General features: G+C 51.6%; 1 protein-coding gene across 1 annotated transcript in view; it reads left to right on the top strand.

Annotated features, from left to right (window-relative positions):
* Positions 1–17,341, top strand: part of LPCAT1 (lysophosphatidylcholine acyltransferase 1) — a 56,276-nt gene that overhangs the window by 449 nt on the left and 38,486 nt on the right. The gene's annotated exons all lie outside the window — the stretch shown is intronic.

Here is a 17,341-nt window from a genome sequence, read left to right as displayed (position 1 = left end):
CCCTCTTTGATTTCGGCGTGGGACCCTTCACTCCATCCCTAGGGCCCCGCACCCCCATCCCAGGCCTGGCAAGGATTCCCGCCAACAGGAGGCCTGGGGGTGGGCGGGGGTGGGTGGGGTTCCTCGCATCAGGCAGCCCCTTTCGAGCGCCTCGGCTTGGCTAGGAGGGCGACTGTGAGTCTCCATGGCCTAGTGCGGGAACCTGTATGGTCATCTGGAGCAGCGGACGTGCGGGGGCCCCTAGTATATCCCAGCGGGATGATTCCCACATCCATGTTTGCAGATTGTTTCCTGTGTCGACTACGTTATTTCGGCTGTTAGTGACGCTCCCTTGGGGTGGCTGTGCCCGGAATTAACTTTATACAACCTAGTTCTCACGTGAGAGGGAACCGGTGTGCTGCAGTTTGGCGGTAGTGAGTGGGGACCTGGATCCGGGCACAGTTGCCATCTGTCCATGTGGCTCTCACCGTGATACCCGGCATCTGGGACTTTACAGTTCTAGGACTAGGTCTGTGGTGCTGTGGTTACTTTTGAGACCCTTCATAGTTTCGTGCTTCTTTGGTCCTGTGGTTTATGGGAAGAGAAATATTTCCAACTATGAGGAACCAGCTGTGGGTAGTTTATCAGACATAATATTAAGGTTTAGTTTGTGAAGTGCATTGAAGTTGTCACTTTCCCCAAAGCGCTTCCCCCCCCCCCTCTCTCTCTCTCTCTCGGTTTTTTTGTTTGTTGGTTGGTTGGTTGGTTTGGTTTGGTTTGGTTTGGTTTTTCAAGACAGAATCTTTCTGTGTAGCCTTGGCTGTTCTGAACTCACTTTGTAGACCAGGCTGACCACGAACTCACAGCGATCCGCCTGCCTCTGCCTCCCGAGTGCTGGGATTACAGGCGTGCGCAAATCGCCCGTGGGAATGTGATGGTTGAACACGGAAAGGGTACAGGCAAGGTCACCTATCAGGCCCTAGGTCTTGTCCTCTTCCCTGCTTGTCTCTGGAGCCAGTGGGACTCTGCCTGGCGCTTTCTGTTGCTGTCAGTTGGTCCTCACTGCCTGGGCCCAGCAGGAGGGCTTAAGGTGCAGTCATCTTTGAACCCCATTACCCTCTGTTTCATTCTACAACCCCTTACCTTACAACTCTGTCCTGCGTAACTTGTGGAACCGGTGGGTCTTCCTCCTCCTGGATCTGCTGCTTGTGTGGATATGGGGGCCCCTCCCAAGCCAAGTCCATTCTGGTTCGGCGTACCCCATCCCAATCCAGTCACACTAAATAACCAATCCCTAATTATCCTGTCCAATCCTAGCCTTGCTAGGCCGCCTCTAACCCATCTTGGTAGCTTCCCACCGTATCGTACTCTCCTGGGTCTACTTCACTCTCGTGGTGCCTCCATATCATACAATATGTTCCTGTCCCTCCCCTGCCTCTATGTACTGCCTCTACTCAGTCTGGATGAAGCATATCCCCCACCCACCCAAAGCTCCCTCCCCACCCTTATGCATCCATCCATCCCCGTCAAAATCTTAACCCACTTAGTCTGATTGTAGAACCAGGTCTTTGTTGCCCAAAAGCACGTTCCCCCCTCAAGACCCTACCCAGAACCTTGGTGTATACAAGTGCTTGGGTAACTGCAGCCTGTGGCCAAAGGACATATTTATAAATGCCCCTCAGAATTCTCTGTTATACATTCTCCAAGCTGTGCTTTGCAAGGCCTTTGCCTTTATGGAAGGCTTCGTTGAAAAGTTTGTACAGGGTGGGTGGATGACCCGACCTTCAAGCAAAAGAGCCCTGCTTCCCCTTAAGGAGGAAGTCCCTTAAAGCTGAAGCTCAGAAACTTCCAACTCCAAGTGGCTCTGAACTGCCCTGGGAGGGGTTACTGTACAGCTTTGGATTAAGGACACACAGGCCACCTCAGCCCCTAGCAGCCCCATCTGTCACTTAACTACAGATTTAGCAAGCAGCTTAAGCATTTAGTGGACAGAAAATAACAGGCTAAGATCTGCACACTGGGTCTGAAGTACTCGCTGCTTCCTGTTACAGCAAGGATACAGATGAAGGGGAGGCCTCAGAAAGTCTTAAGCTCTAAGCTAAAGTTCTTCACCAGTTGTTATTTTTGAGGTCATAGAGTGGTTTTCTGCCACAGAGTTTTTGGGGGGTTACTCCTCGTGAACTCTGTAGTACAAGCATTTCCAGTCACAGCTCTGATGGGTTTTTCCCAGTTTTGAAATTTAACTAGATTTGAGTTTATTTCCTGGACAGCAGAGCCACCTCCTTCTGGAACCAGTCTTGCTTAAGCCGGTTCAAAGGAGGCTGTAAACCCAGGCTCATCCCAGGTGATGGTGAGGTCAGGTAGCTGACAAGTTCTGCCCTAACTTCCGAGCCCTCATTGGAATTTGCCTAAATACTGCAAGTCTCTTCTGGCTGGCTTTTCTTCTAGTGTCTGAGTTAAGGCAAAGCACAGCTGGGCTGTTGCTGTGGCCTGGCTCCAACAGAGCAGAGTCCTGACAGCACACATCCTGCCGCTCCTGAGGATGACCAGTGTTTTGTGTTTAGTCTCTAGGCCCCAGGCATATGGGACAGCAGTGTCCTCCTGACTGCAGGACACTGCAGGAGACTCAGTGAGGGGCACCCTGTATTTAAGAGATCCTGTTGCACTTCACCATGCTGCATGGAGGTGCTGGTGTTCTAGAGCCTTATGGACATGGGGGGGGGGGTGGACACCGGACAGGGAAGATTTGTGAGAGGGGAAGAGAGACACTGGAGTCCGGAGTCCGCTGGCTTGTGCTGCCCAGTGCCTAGCCCTCCAAGAATGCTTGGAGCAGATGTCAGGGTTGGGATGCATACTTTCTGCAGGCAACATGGCATCTGATGGTCCACCCCTGTTGGTGCCTGTGTGTTTCAGGGAGACCCAAGGTTGTTTCCTTGTGTCTGGCCTTTGGTCAGTGTTAGGTAAAGTCTTCAGAGCAGTGGTTCTTCACATGCAGGTCGAGACCCCAGTGGGGCTCAAGTGATCCTTTCGCAGGGGTCACATATCAGATACCTTGCATATCAAATATTTAGATTATAACAGAATTACAGTTATGAAGTAGCAATGAAATAATTTTATGGTTGGGGGTCACCACAGCATGAGCAGTTGTATTAAAAGGTCGAAGCGTGAGGAAGGTTGAGAAGCACTGCCTTTGAGGCCAGTGGAAGGGCCAGCCTGAGTTTCTGTGTCTCGGATGAGGGTATGCAGGCCCAGGCTCTAAATTGTCCCTGGCTCACAGCACTGTGGTGTACCCTAATGTGGAAGTCTGCCTGCCTTAACAGGGAACCCTTATCTGTAGTGAGCAGTGGGAACTGTAACTGAACAGTTGGCAAAGGGATAGTTGGGGGAAGAAGGGCCTAACTTTCACCTATATAGTCTTTTAGAATTTGGGCTTCTAGTGTGAGTATTTATTTTTAGGTACACACTTTACATGTGAATGCACAGTTTTGTTCTGAGCTGACCAGAAAGCACAGGTCCTTGCAGAGGTTAAGGCATGGATCCTGTTTTAACTCAGTGTCATTGGAACAACTCATCGCACTATAGTTTTCTGCAGTTGAATTATCTGTCCTTGTGCTTGTCAGATTCTAAGGGATCATTTTGTTGTTGTCCTCGACACTTTGGTGCTGCGATCAGGGTGTGTGTGTGTGTGTGTGTGTGTGTGTGTGTGTGTGTGTGTGTGTGTGTATGTGTGTTATATGCACATGTGCATGAGGCCAGAGACATATGAGTATTTTTCTTAGTCTTCATCCTGCGTTTTGAGACATGATCTCTTACTGAAGTCGGTACTCACCAGTTCAGCGAGGTTGACTGGCTAGGAAGCCCAGCTTGGGATGGCACCCACTGCCACCACTGGCTTTTATGTGGGTACTGGAATTGAACTCAAGTCTTCATTCTGTGCAGCAGGCACTTGACCAGCTGAGCCATCTGCCCAGCCCCAGTGCTGTCTTTTGTTTTACTTTTGAACTCTGCGGGCTTCACTTCCACAGCCCTTAGTGACAGAAGTGTCCAACTGTTGACTGTGCTCTGCACTTTGCTATACTGGTCTCCACACAAGGCCTAGATAGAGTGGCGTTTTCCACAGCACAGATGGGCACTGATGCCGAGAGCCTCCTCTCACCGAGGCCCTGGTCATAGCTCCTAGGGACCAGTAGAGCACACACCTTTGTAGGTATAAGTATGATCCTGACCTCGAGACTGCTGTGATGTCAAGACCTACCCCCTGAATAGTGCCCAGGGCCTGGCTCCCTTCTGGATGCAGTTGGTATCATAGCTCCCTCAGCAATAGCTTGGGGAGCGGGGTGGGGGGGTGGGGGGGAGCGGGGCTGGTGTTCCAGAAGGAACCACTGGCTGGTATAATTCCAGCCCTTTGCTACGTAAGCCTTTTGGTTTAAATTGAATGTAACCCTTTCCATTTGCAAATGGTCACCAATCATACAAGTAGCCGTGACCTCTACCTAACTTGTGAAATGGCCTTAAGAGTATGTAGCTTAAGGGAAGCTGTGGTTGCTGGGAACCCCAGGTCAGCCACCATCCCTCTAGGCCTGTGCCAGTTTCTGCAAGCAGACACTGTTATTGACTTCCATATGCTAGTGCACATGGCAGCCTGAAACTTGTAGGATGGACATGGAGCCTGAGGCTGTTTGCAGGCTGGCCTGCAGGTTGCTCTTCTGTACTTGTCTCTCTGTGGCAGCCTTAGTCTTTATTGCCAACATCAATGCACTATATTTTTGTGCAATTGAATTATATCCTTTTTAAAAAGTGTGTGTGTGTGTATGTGTGTGTGTGTGTGTGTTTGTACATGTTTGCATGTGCCCCCACTTGTGTTGGGGTCTGAGGTAGAGTTACAGGTAAGTGGCTACAATTGCTGGGGATTTTCTCGGATTCAGGGGGATCCCAAACTCTCCTCTTCACAACTAAGTGGCATGGGCTTAGTCAGTGAGCCATCTCCCTAGCTGAGTTTTATGCTTTTAAAGATTGGGAACTTTGTGCTTTAAATAGTGGGCATCTAGACCCAGCTGCAGACCCCTTGCTGGGGGCCCACTCACTGCCCTTGTCAGGCCCTTGTGTCCTATCCCTCTACTGCAGCTCTCCCCACAGCAGTGTGTCCACAAGCCCAATTATCTACTCCCTGACTATGTCTGAGAAGGTTCCCCAGCCTTCCTGCCCCAGACCTATGAGGCTTGAGTGTCCAAGCAAATCTTTGATTAGACTCTGTCTCTCAAAGCGTCATTCCAGCATGCCTGACCCAGGGATCCAGGAGGAATTACCTGAACATGGGACTCCTGGAAATCTAGTTTCGTTGAACATAACCCTGGGGGAAAGTGTGACCATCCCAAACGACCAGGATCACAGTTGCTCTGCACTCCATCCTTGTGGGTGTGCTGTAGCATGGTAGAGCATCCTTACTATTCCTGCGTTGGAGTCTAGAAGTGAATTGTTGTGGAAATCAGCCTGGAGGGGATACCCAGTGTTGGGGGTGGGGCGTGTGTGATGTTTCACTGCGATGATGGCAGCCCACATTACATAGAATTGCCATGGCAATTTTCTAATGAGTTAAAGCTAAACCTTGTGGTCCCTGGGCTGTTTTCCCTGCAGTGGCCCTTCGACCATGCTGCCAGGACCATGGGTGGAGGTACTAGCTGTCACTGGACCTGGGACATGCCACTGGGAAGGCCGTTAGAGCTGGGGACAGCTCCTTTCCTGAGACAGCACATTACTGTTCAGTCCTGTCTGCTTTAGAGTCAGAAAAGTGACTTGACATCTATAGGCTTTTTAAAAACAAAATTTTAACTGCCCAAGTAGACCCAGGTCTGGACTGACCTAAAGTCTGGGAGGGCAAGGACTGACTCTTAACCATACAGTGGAGAGGAGAGCTTGTGCTGGTCTACGCAGAGATAGATGCTTGCAGCTAGGCTCAGGCTGGGTCAGGCAGCAGGAGTCTCTTAGGGTCTTTTATCCTTGCCAAGTTATCCTGTAAGGGGACAACTCCCATGGACAGATCAAAAGGTCCACCTGTCCAACAGGAAGTCTCTGACCTACAGGAAGAGGCCTTTGGTTACGTCTTAGTAGGTCCTGCCAGTTGTTCTTATGACTTTCTCACATGGGACTTGTCTCAAAAGTTCCCCCAAAGCCCCCTCGCAAACTGCCTTCATCCTTCCCTTCTCCTCACAGGCCTCTTTATTCTGGCTTCCGTGGTCAGCGAGGTGGGAGCCTTCTCATCCTTCAGAGCTCCATCCTTCAGAGGAAAACCAGTCTCAAGGACACGGCTCCCCTACACGTCCTTCCCTGACCAGCTCAAACAGACAAGATGTACTAGGGGGGAGCCCTGTGTCTGCAGGCGGTACAGGGTGTGTGGCTGTGGTCTTACCCATCGGGGAGTGAGCACTAGGGGCAGGGGTCCCCCACACGGGTTGTGTAAGCGCCCCTCTTACCAACAGTGGAGCTGTGACCCTCCCTCTTTCCAAATACCCTCCCTGCCTACAGCAGGGACAGCAGCTAATGCTCTGGGCTTGAAGCCTGTGATTCCCCCCCCCCCACACACACACACACTCCCCTGTGCAGCCCAGGCAGTGGGTCTTGGGAAGCCACAGGTTGGTTGGGGTGGGTCTGAGTCCTGGCTCCCCAAGGAAGATGGGTCCCTACCCATCTCTCAGGTCTGTCTGTCCCACTGCATGGTGGACCTCTCCTGTTGGTGCTTTCCCAGCTGCCCCTCCCTGTGTTGTTTTGATATCCATGGGTCCCATCCCTCACAGCCCCAGAGGATGCACTGCGAGTCCCCTCTGCATTTCAACATTAGAGTTAGGATGTGAAAATGGTGCTTTGGCCGGGAGACCATGGCTCACCCTGAGCCCTGGCTGGCTGGTATCCCTAGGCAGGGCCTCCATACCATGGACCTGAGGAAGGAGCAGTGTGTTAAAAAGTAGGCACTTCTCAGCCAGCTGATACCTGAAGCGCCCTCTTCGAGGAGCCACTGTCCTCGGCAAGTAGGAGCAGCATTAGGTTAGGGTCGGTGGGAGCCGGCAGAAGCGGGCCTTTTGACTCTGGTCCCTTGAGACTGGACTGTTCACCCATAGGAAGCCTGGGCTTCTGCAGAGTCACAGGCCCTGGGAAGCTGCTGTCTCTGCACCACCTGTTCCTGGTAGCCTTGGGCTGTTTCCACACGTGATGTTGAGCCGAGTGCCTGGAAAACTCCCTTTTGGAGGACTGTAATTATGGGGAGTCCTGCCCACCCCACCCCACCCCCAGTGTTCCCTAAAGTAGGTCAACAGCCATTAAGTCCCTGTAGCTCTGGAGAGGGATTTAGGGCCAGTTTCTGGGTTTGAGGCTTATTCTTGGAAGGGAGTGCATACAGCTCCCCAAACGCATGTCTTCAGGACTTTCTGCTGCGGCAGAGCCCTTGGGTGGCCGGCCACCCTGGCGGGACCCCAGCTGCAGTTTATTTCCTTGTAGTGTTTCACCTCTTAGGCTACAAGATTGCCAGGACAGAACTATGGGGACCAGAGGGACAGAGCCAACCACCTGCCCCCCCAACACACACACACACACACACACACACACACACACACACGATGAGGCACAGGGAGAGGACTTGTGTTGACAATTTGACAATTGCATATGTAGGAGGAGGAGTGAGAAGAGCAGCCTGGAGAGACCCCTGAAGCCAGACCAAGGCCAGAGGACAGTCCCCCTCCCACATGCCTGCCGGGATGGCCCTGGGTCACTGAATAAGCATTGTCCTGGGTAGCCATGTATGCTGCCCAGCCTGGGCCCTCCCACCTAAGAACTTTGCACTTACTGCTCCTTGTGTAGTACGCTGCCTTCTGCCCATTTTCTTCAGCCTTTCTGGAGTCCACTGGTCACTGCAGAGGCCTTTCCAAGTGTACGCGCCTCACACACCGTTAGCTTCTTACCATGCCTTCCCCCATGTGCTCATCAGTGCAGGGCCTTGGTGCGTGCTGTTCTTGGCCACATCGAATAGAGACTTTGACATCACAGGTGTTCATGTGTCTGCTGAGTGATAAGCCGATCTTCCATCATACGCCTCTCCGTTCAGTCACATCACCCGTGTGTCTGCTCAGAAGACTGCCAGCAAAGGGCTTCTGCGCTGCCGTTTTAGGAAGTCTGCCGTCAAGACAACATGTGGGTATAAGGCTGGTTAAGAGCCCAGTCCATGGGCTCCCAGCTGGAAGAACACAGTCCAGTCTGGCCAGAGGAAGAGGATGCCACAGAGCTGATGGCAGCTCAGCCTTTCTAACAGCTGGGCAAGAACACAGGGCTGCAGGCCTCCCAAAGCTCAGAGGCCTCCATAATGAGGCTAAAGAGTAGTTAGAAAGGTTTTGTTGTGGTGCCGCACGCCTTTAATCCCAGCACTCAGGAGGCAAAGGCAGGCGGATCGCTGTGAGTTCGAGTCCGGCCTGGTCTACAAAGCGAGTCCAGGACAGCCAAGGCTAACACAGAGACACCCTGTCTTGAAAAACCAAAAATAAAAAATAAAAAAGGTTTTGTCTAGCTAAGGTGGCTCCAGAGCCCTTTTTTGACAACTAGTTTGTTTTCCTCTCTGGCCTCAGGGGATCCTCCCCTGACGTGTGCCATAAGGGAGGGTAAGTGCTTCTAGTGTGGTAACGTCGTAATCTTAGAGTGAGGTAGCCACACGTGGGTGTGCTTAGGATGTTTCTTCTGAGCTTATCTGGAACCCAGGTCTTCTCTGACACTGCAGTGTCTGATAGAGCATGCACTCAGGGTGGGGTGGGGTTCCCAGGCCTGCAGTTACTCGCCTGTGTACCTAATGCCTTGCTTCTTTCCTGCCCAAGGCAGCACTGTGTGGTTATGTAGCTTTTCCTCTAAATGCACAGGTGTTAAGGCCAGCCCTGCGCCCTCCCTGCTGGTGATGGGCTGTGCTGAGATACACAGCTACATAGCCTACCTGGCTGTATGGGGCTTGCACATAAGGAGACCTAGCCACATGGTGTCAGGACATGTGCTGTGGGACCTGCTGAACTACATGGATGAGCAGTTGCTCAGTGGGCACCAAGTCCCAGCACCTGCCCATGGGTGCACAGCTGTGAGCAGGGAATGGCCAGGTGCTAGTGCTGCACCTGCCCATGGATGCACAGCTGTGGGCAGGGAATGGCCAGGTGCTAGTGCTGCACCTGCCCATGGGTGCACAGCTGTGGGCAGGGAATGGCCAGGTGCTAGTGCTGCACCTGCCCATGGATGTACAGCTGTGAGCAGGCAATGGCCAGGTGCTAGTGCTACATACAAAATGGCATGTGGAGACCTGACAGGTAACCAAGGTCCTTGTTTGTTAAGTTAGGGACTTCCAGAGCTGTCTCCGGGGCCTGACCCAACTCTTCACACACTCATAGGATGTCTCGAACAAGCGATTTGTTTCCAATCTGTGTTACAGTTTGCAAAGAGGTCAACCATGTGTGGTTGGCCACAGGGAAAGAGTTGTATCTGGACGAAGGAGACCAACCCTCTGTAGTCTTACTTAGCCTGCAGCCTTCTATGTCACATACCAGTGTCCCCAGGTCTGGAGCAAATGCCAGGGTATTCTGGCACCACCCCACGAATGTTGCCCCCAACAGTGCCATCTGTGTCCCAGCAACGAGGCTCTATACACAGGCCTGAATTGGGAGGATCCAGCTAACAAAAACAGTTTCTGGGGTCTTCCCACCAAGCTCACAAAGGTTGATGAAAGTCATTTCCACACTTGTGGTGTGCTGAAACCGGAGTGGCTGTGAGGACTGCACCGTAAGGTTGTGTAACAGGGACAGCCCTCGAGGAAATCACTCCTGTAATTGCCTGTGTGGCTCCTAAGGTGATTCTGAGAGTTTTGAGTGTTTCCCTAAAGACAGGCTCGGCTCAGCCTGCATCAAGGATGCTCTGGATTGGGTGATACTCCCAGACTTCATTGGACAGCTCCTGGGTGGACCTGGCATAGACCTGGGGAGTTGGGACTGAGGGTTTAGAAGAAAAAAATAGCTCCATCTTAGAAAAGCTATATTTAATTTTAGATTTGAGTGGGAGAACTAAGAGGTACTTATAAATAGCCATAAGCACAGCCTCTGAGGAAAGTTCCGATGGAGATGTGGACACTCCTAGCTGTGCTGGAGCACCTGAAAACTCCAGCCCACTACACAATTGGGGTCTACGGCCTTCAGGGCAGGGACATCAGCATGCTGGTGAGAAATGGACAAATGAACTCAGTGTAAACAACACTGCTGAAGTGTTCCTCAGATGTCCCCTGTATCGAGCCTTATCTTGGCCTCTGGGGTATATAGAATACCGAGCAGTGGGCAGGTGTGATACGGGATTGGTCTTGTAAGATGGTTAGGGCCGGGAGAGCCCGTTCGACAGATAGGGCTCTTTGTGATAAGATGGAGTGCCTGCAGCAGCTTAAGATGCCTTCTCATCTTCTGCTGCCCGAGCTTTGGTGCTAAACGTGATGGCTGAGCCGTGTTCAACGGGAGCAGTCACCTTGGACCTAATTAAAGTACTGGGACTACCTAGGGCAGGGGCACCTGTTGGCTAGCCTGCTCATTTGCTTCCGTAGGGTCTAGCTCTAGTCGAAGTCACCTGGGGCTCTGGGTCGCTGTGGGCTTCAGCGAGTGTGCCTTTGGGTTCCAGCTGAGCAACGTGTGTGGTGTGTAGTGCCTTATAGCATGTTCTATAAAGAAGTGGATGAGATTATCTGCATCTGCCTTGCCTGGCTGGCTGGGACAGTTCTTCTTTACCTTCATAGTTGTGAGTGCTGGCCCACAGCTGACCCCAGGGCTGATTTTCCCCGGGTGTCTCAATGCCCTGAAGACATCCCTGTAGTTTTTAACCTCTCTTCTCTAACCCATTTGGGAAGCCCGTTGCTGTATCCCCAAAGCCTTGAGATGGGCAGGTTGCCCACCAGCCTCTCGGGATAGCTTTACTGGGATACACAGGGACCAAATCAGCCTTCCATTCTAGGCTCAAGAAATTCCTCTCAGGGACAGACAGCCTCGCTTCCAACAGGGCTGTGGCCTAGACTCCCACTTTGGCTCGGATCAGTTTGGTGCTCAATGTTTCACCCATTACTTCTTGTGCTGGGGTCATACCTACCAGGAATGTGACATTTGCAGCCTTCTTTCCACCCCTCCTTGGCCACCATAGTAGTCCCAAACCCAAGAGCCAGAGGCCCATCTTGGGCTGCATTCTGAATTTGTTGTGTAGGAGAAATCAAAATGCGCTGGTAAGAGAGAAAGACAACCGTCCCTTGGGATAGGACGTGTGGGGCAGGACAGCAGTACCCTGGAGAGGGGACTCAAGGAGGAGGGTAGACTCAGCCACATGCCGGTGACTGTTGGTTCCACTGCTGACCACAACGTGTCAGGAGGTCTGGTTGGATGCCATCGAGGTAGCACTGCCCTGTGTTAGAGCCAGCATGTCAGAGACATCCTGAGAACGGTACGGGTTCCAGGCCCTGATGCATGCTGTGTCCCCCAAGTGGTCTCCTGTTGTTCCTGGAACCCTGGCCTTGGGCTCTGATCAGCTGCTGCCTTGTTCCACTCTCTGGCCAGTTTCAGGCCGTTTTCCCTTTGGTTTGCAGCACAGCACTGCCTCCCTGATAAGGTTCTCTTTGTCTCTTTGTCTTCCTCTGCCGGAAGGCTGCCTGGCCCTGTGGCATGAGAGGGTATGGTCTGCCTGCCTTTCTCTGTTTCTCACTCTCGGAGGCCCACCTGTGTTTCTTGTTCCCTCTAGGGTGGGTGAGGGTTTAGGGCAGTGGGGGGGGGGGGGGTGGCGCGGGCACCTGTCTTGTCTGTCTGTCTGTCTGTCTGTCTGTCTGTCTGTCTGTCTATCTGTCTGTGTGGTGCTGAGACAGCCCCTTGTGGCCCAGCAGCCCTTCATATTGCATACCCTCCCACCCAATCCCTGAGCAAATCTCCTAGCTCCTCCCCTGGATTTCTGGATGAGGAAGTAATATGGACCTCTCTCTGGCTTCTGGTCCATCCCTTCAGGTAGCAGGCTATGTGCTCTGCTGACTGCTCTGAGTGTGATGATTGGGTCCCTGTTGGTTTATTTTATAGTTCTGCAGGCTCTGGCTTGGGCTGGGCGCGCTTGTATGTTGGCTCATTGCCTGTGATTCCAGCTAAGTTGCTGGCTGTGTTGTAGCACCCCGGCCAGTGTCTGTCGCCTCCAGTCTGCTGCACCTGTCCAGGACTCCTCCAGTTGGCCATCTCTGTGACCCTTGATCTGTGTTTGCCCCCAAATGCTGAAGTCATCCAGGGAGCTGGGGAGCCATTTCTGTTTGTTTCACCGTCCCTAAGCTTGTTGCCTCGGATCTGTCCTTGGTGCCTTGTGTGTTTTGAAGCTCCACCCTCAGCTGTCCCACAGCGAACCTAGACTCACCTGTCCCCCAGTGGTGCCCCTAGGGTGGCATCCAGCTCTGCTGCCACCAGCAACATTAAAGTTGGCAGCCTTGGACTGTCTCCCTGATGGATGGAGGCATGTAGCTCCCAAGGGTACAAAGCTAACCCACGTTCCCACTGAGCATACAAGACCTGCATCACCTTCTGCATGGAACTGTCTAGAATAAAGTATTTGCCCTGGAACCGTCCAGGCTCTTTCTCAGGAATCCCAGAAGTAGCCCTGTCAGGGAGGTGGAAGGGTGACCCCTTAATAGATCTGGCACATCCCTGGTAGGCAGAGGGAGAGGAGAGAGAGGGAGAGGGAGGGAGGGACGGACAGACGGACGGACAGACAGAGACAGGCACCTTGGCCATCAGCCTGCATTGCCTATACTTGATCCCTAGACAAAGCTGGGAGTATTCTAGTGGCCTCCCAGGAACAACTGCTCATGAGATTGGCTGACTGTGACCCTTGGTTGGTTTTCCTAGGAGCCAGAATAAGGACCAGACGTTTTGGTATTAGAGTGTGTGCATGCATGCATGTGATGTATGCTACACAGCATGTTTGTGGAAGTCAGAGGACAACTTGAAGGAGTCAGTTCTCTCCTTTCACAGTGTCAGCCCTAGGGATCGAACTCAGGTTCTTAGGCTTGGCCATCTTTACCCTCTGAAGCATTGGCTTCAGATTATCTGGTCACTGGTGGCTTTGTCCTGATGGTCCTCAGGACCTGACCCTCCAGGTCTCCCTTTGTTCTGTGTCCCCCATGGGGCCCAGCCTTACTCTATCCTGCGTGAGCCTTGCTAACTGACCCCCTACATGTCACTCCAAGTACCCCATCCCCCACTGTTTATTATCTTCCTTGCTCCTGGCCTGTGTCTACGGGAGACTGCCGGAAGAACAGTCCTCACAGGAGCGGCGCTCTGCATCTCAGCGTTCCAACTGTGACCAGCCTCATATGTAAGAGCTGGTTTGGAGGTATCTACCAGGGACGGCGGTGAGAGTAAAGTGTATCTGTGGTGGTTTGAAAAGAAATGGCCTCATAGGCTCATGTGTATGAGTGCTTGGCCCATAAGGAATGTCACTATTAGGAGGTGTGGCCTTGTTGGAGGAAATGTGTTTCTGTGGAGGTGGGCTTTGGGGTCTTACATGTGCTTAATCTAGGCCTCCTGTGGGGTCTCCTGCTGCTGTGGATCAAGATATAGAGCTCAGGCTGGGGTGGTGGTGCACGCCTTTAATCCCAGCACTTGGGAGGCAGAGGCAGGCGGGTCTCTGTGAGTTCAAGGCCAGCCTGGTCTATGGAAAGTTCCAAGACAGCTAGGGTTGTTACACAGAGAAACCCTGTCTCAAAAAACAAACAAACAAAAAAACCAAATAAACAAACAAACAAAAAAGATGTAGAACTCTCAGCTCCTTCACCATGTCTGTCCGCACGCTGCCATGGTTCCTGCCATGATGATAGTGGACCAAACTTCTGAACCTGTAAGCCAGCCCCTATTTAATGTTTTCCTTTAAGAGTTGCCATGGTCAAGCATTATATGAATATTACATTCATGGTGTTTTGGCTAATTGTATTTGGCAACCTTGTAGAAAACATCTTTCCTATCTTGGTGATTCTAAAATTCTGAATGAGAATCAATATCTGTCATATCTCATCTCTGTCAACGTAAAACGTCTATCTAGACCTAAAAACATCTTAACCCCTAAACAGCTAAGGTTAATTGTAAGACCAAATTATTTGGTTTCATGGTTCTTCTTGTTGTATTAATTTTTTTTTAATTTATGTGTAATAATACAAATGTACATGCCAAAAATAAAATAAAATATAATTTTTAGAAGAAAAAAAAAGAATAGCCATGTCATGCTTATAATCTCAGTACTCAGGAAGGCAGAGGCAGGTGAATCTCTTGAGTTAGGGGCCAGCCTGGTCTACAGAGCAAGTCCAGGACAGGCAAGTCTCCACAGAGAAACCCTGTCTTGGAAAAAAAAAAAGTTGCTCTGGTCGTGGTCTCTCTTTACAGCAATATAACCCTAACTGAGACAATATTCATGTATTCAGTGTGTGTGAGAATGTGTATTGCTGTTACATGTGTGCATCATTGTGTACATGTGTAACTGTGTGTGTGTGTTCAGTGTGCCCATGTTGTATGTACTGGCATATATGTGTGTATCAATGTGTACATGTGTCACTATGCAGTGTGTGTGTATGTGTGAGTGTGTGGTCCCTGTATGTGAGTGTATGCCCCTGTGTCAATGTATATGTGAATGTGTGTGTGAAGTGTGTGTATGAATGTGTCCACATTACGTGTATTGGTGTATGTGTTCATGTGTATATGTGTTTAGTGTTTGAATGTTGGTCCACATTGTATGTATCAGTATATATGTATATCATTGTGTACATGTATATCTACATGTATGCATGTCTGCTCAGTGCATGTGTGAATGTGTCCACCTTGTATGAATTGGAATGTTTGTGTGTCTATAGATCTACCTACAGACCTATAATTAGATGGATAGATATGTTTAGTGTGTATATGAATGTGTCCATGTGGATACTGGGGTCGCATGCATGTATCACTTAAGGATGTCATGCCGCAGCCTTCGTGTCCATTGTCTTCATGGATGCTTTGAAGCTCTGGCCTGTGCGCTCCTGCGTTGCCATTTTTTACCATGTCCACGTTTTGCTACACTAGGTACTGGGGTTCAGTCCACACTTCCTGTCCTTGACCCAGACGCAGCTTACAGGGAACCTATGCTTCATGGAATTGATATGGAGGGGCTGCTGTTGGACAGAATCCTTTTGTTGGGTTCAGATCACTGCCTCCCTCCCAAGGGGGCCCTCAAAATCTAATTCAGACCATCTCCTCTGGGGCTGTGACGGTCTGTGTGTATACCAATGCCTGTTCATCCAGACTGTCTCCTCTGGGGCTGTGGTGGATGTGTGTGTACCAATGCCTGTTCATCCAGACTGTCTCCTCTGGAGCTGTGGTGGATGTGTGTGTACCAATGCCTGTTCATCCAGACTGTCTCCTCTGGGGCTGTGGTGGACTGTGCGTGTACCAATGCCTGCTCAACCAGACTGTGACCTCTGGGGCTGTGGTGGATGTGTGTGTGTACCAATGCCTGCTCATCCAGACTGTCTCCTCTGGAGCTGTGGTGGATGTGTGTGTGTACCAATGCCTGCTCATCCAGACTGTCTCCTCTGGGGCTGTGGTGGATGTGTGTGTACCAATGCCTGCTCATCCAGACTGTCTCCCAGGGCTGTGGTGGACTGTGTGTGTACCAATGCCTGTTCATCCAGACTGTCCCCTGGGGCTGTGGTGGACTGTGTGTGTACCAATGCCTGCTCATCCAGACTGTCTCCTCTGGGGCTGTGGTGGACTGTGTGTGTACCAATGCCTGTTCATCCAGACTGTCTCCTCTGGAGCTGTGGTGGACTGTGTGTGTACCAATGCCTGTTCATCCAGACTGTCTCCTCTGGGGCTGTGGTGGATGTGTGTGTACCAATGCCTGTTCATCCAGACTGTCTCCTCTGGGGCTGTGGTGGATGTGTGTGTACCAATGTCTGTTCATCCAGACTGTCTCCTCTGGGGCTGTGGTGGATGTGTGTGTACCAATGCCTGTTCATCCAGACTGTCTCCTCTGGGGCTGTGGTGGATGTGTGTGTACCAATGTCTGTTCATCCAGACTGTCTCCTCTGGAGCTGTGGTGGACTGTGTGTGTACCAATGCCTGCTCATCCAGACTGTCTCCTCTGGGACTGTGGTGGATGTGTGTGTACCAATGCCTGTTCATCCAGACTGTCTCCTCTGGGGCTGTGGTGGATGTGTGTGTACCAATGCCTGCTCATCCAGACTGTCTCCTCTGGGGCTGTGGTGGATGTGTGTGTACCAATGCCTGTTCATCCAGACTGTCTCCCAGGGCTGTGGTGGACTGTGTGTATACCAATGCCTGTTCATCCAGACTGTCTCCTCTGGGGCTGTGGTGGATGTGTGTGTACCAATGCCTGTTCATCCAGACTGTCTCCTCTGGAGCTGTGGTGGATGTGTGTGTACCAATGCCTGTTCATCCAGACTGTCTCCTCTGGGGCTGTGGTGGACTGTGCGTGTACCAATGCCTGCTCAACCAGACTGTGACCTCTGGGGCTGTGGTGGATGTGTGTGTGTACCAATGCCTGCTCATCCAGACTGTCTCCTCTGGAGCTGTGGTGGATGTGTGTGTGTACCAATGCCTGCTCATCCAGACTGTCTCCTCTGGGGCTGTGGTGGATGTGTGTGTACCAATGCCTGCTCATCCAGACTGTCTCCCAGGGCTGTGGTGGACTGTGTGTGTACCAATGCCTGTTCATCCAGACTGTCCCCTGGGGCTGTGGTGGACTGTGTGTGTACCAATGCCTGCTCATCCAGACTGTCTCCTCTGGGGCTGTGGTGGACTGTGTGTGTACCAATGCCTGTTCATCCAGACTGTCTCCTCTGGAGCTGTGGTGGACTGTGTGTGTACCAATGCCTGTTCATCCAGACTGTCTCCTCTGGGGCTGTGGTGGATGTGTGTGTACCAATGCCTGTTCATCCAGACTGTCTCCTCTGGGGCTGTGGTGGATGTGTGTGTACCAATGTCTGTTCATCCAGACTGTCTCCTCTGGGGCTGTGGTGGATGTGTGTGTACCAATGCCTGTTCATCCAGACTGTCTCCTCTGGGGCTGTGGTGGATGTGTGTGTACCAATGTCTGTTCATCCAGACTGTCTCCTCTGGAGCTGTGGTGGACTGTGTGTGTACCAATGCCTGCTCATCCAGACTGTCTCCTCTGGGACTGTGGTGGATGTGTGTGTACCAATGCCTGTTCATCCAGACTGTCTCCTCTGGGGCTGTGGTGGATGTGTGTGTACCAATGCCTGCTCATCCAGACTGTCTCCTCTGGGGCTGTGGTGGATGTGTGTGTACCAATGCCT

This window comes from Acomys minous, assembly GCF_964271855.1.
Source record: "Acomys minous genome assembly, chromosome: 5".
Lineage (NCBI taxonomy): Eukaryota > Metazoa > Chordata > Mammalia > Rodentia > Muridae > Acomys > Acomys minous.
Note: the sequence above shows the minus strand (reverse complement) of the source record. Positions and strands in the feature narration are given on the sequence as shown.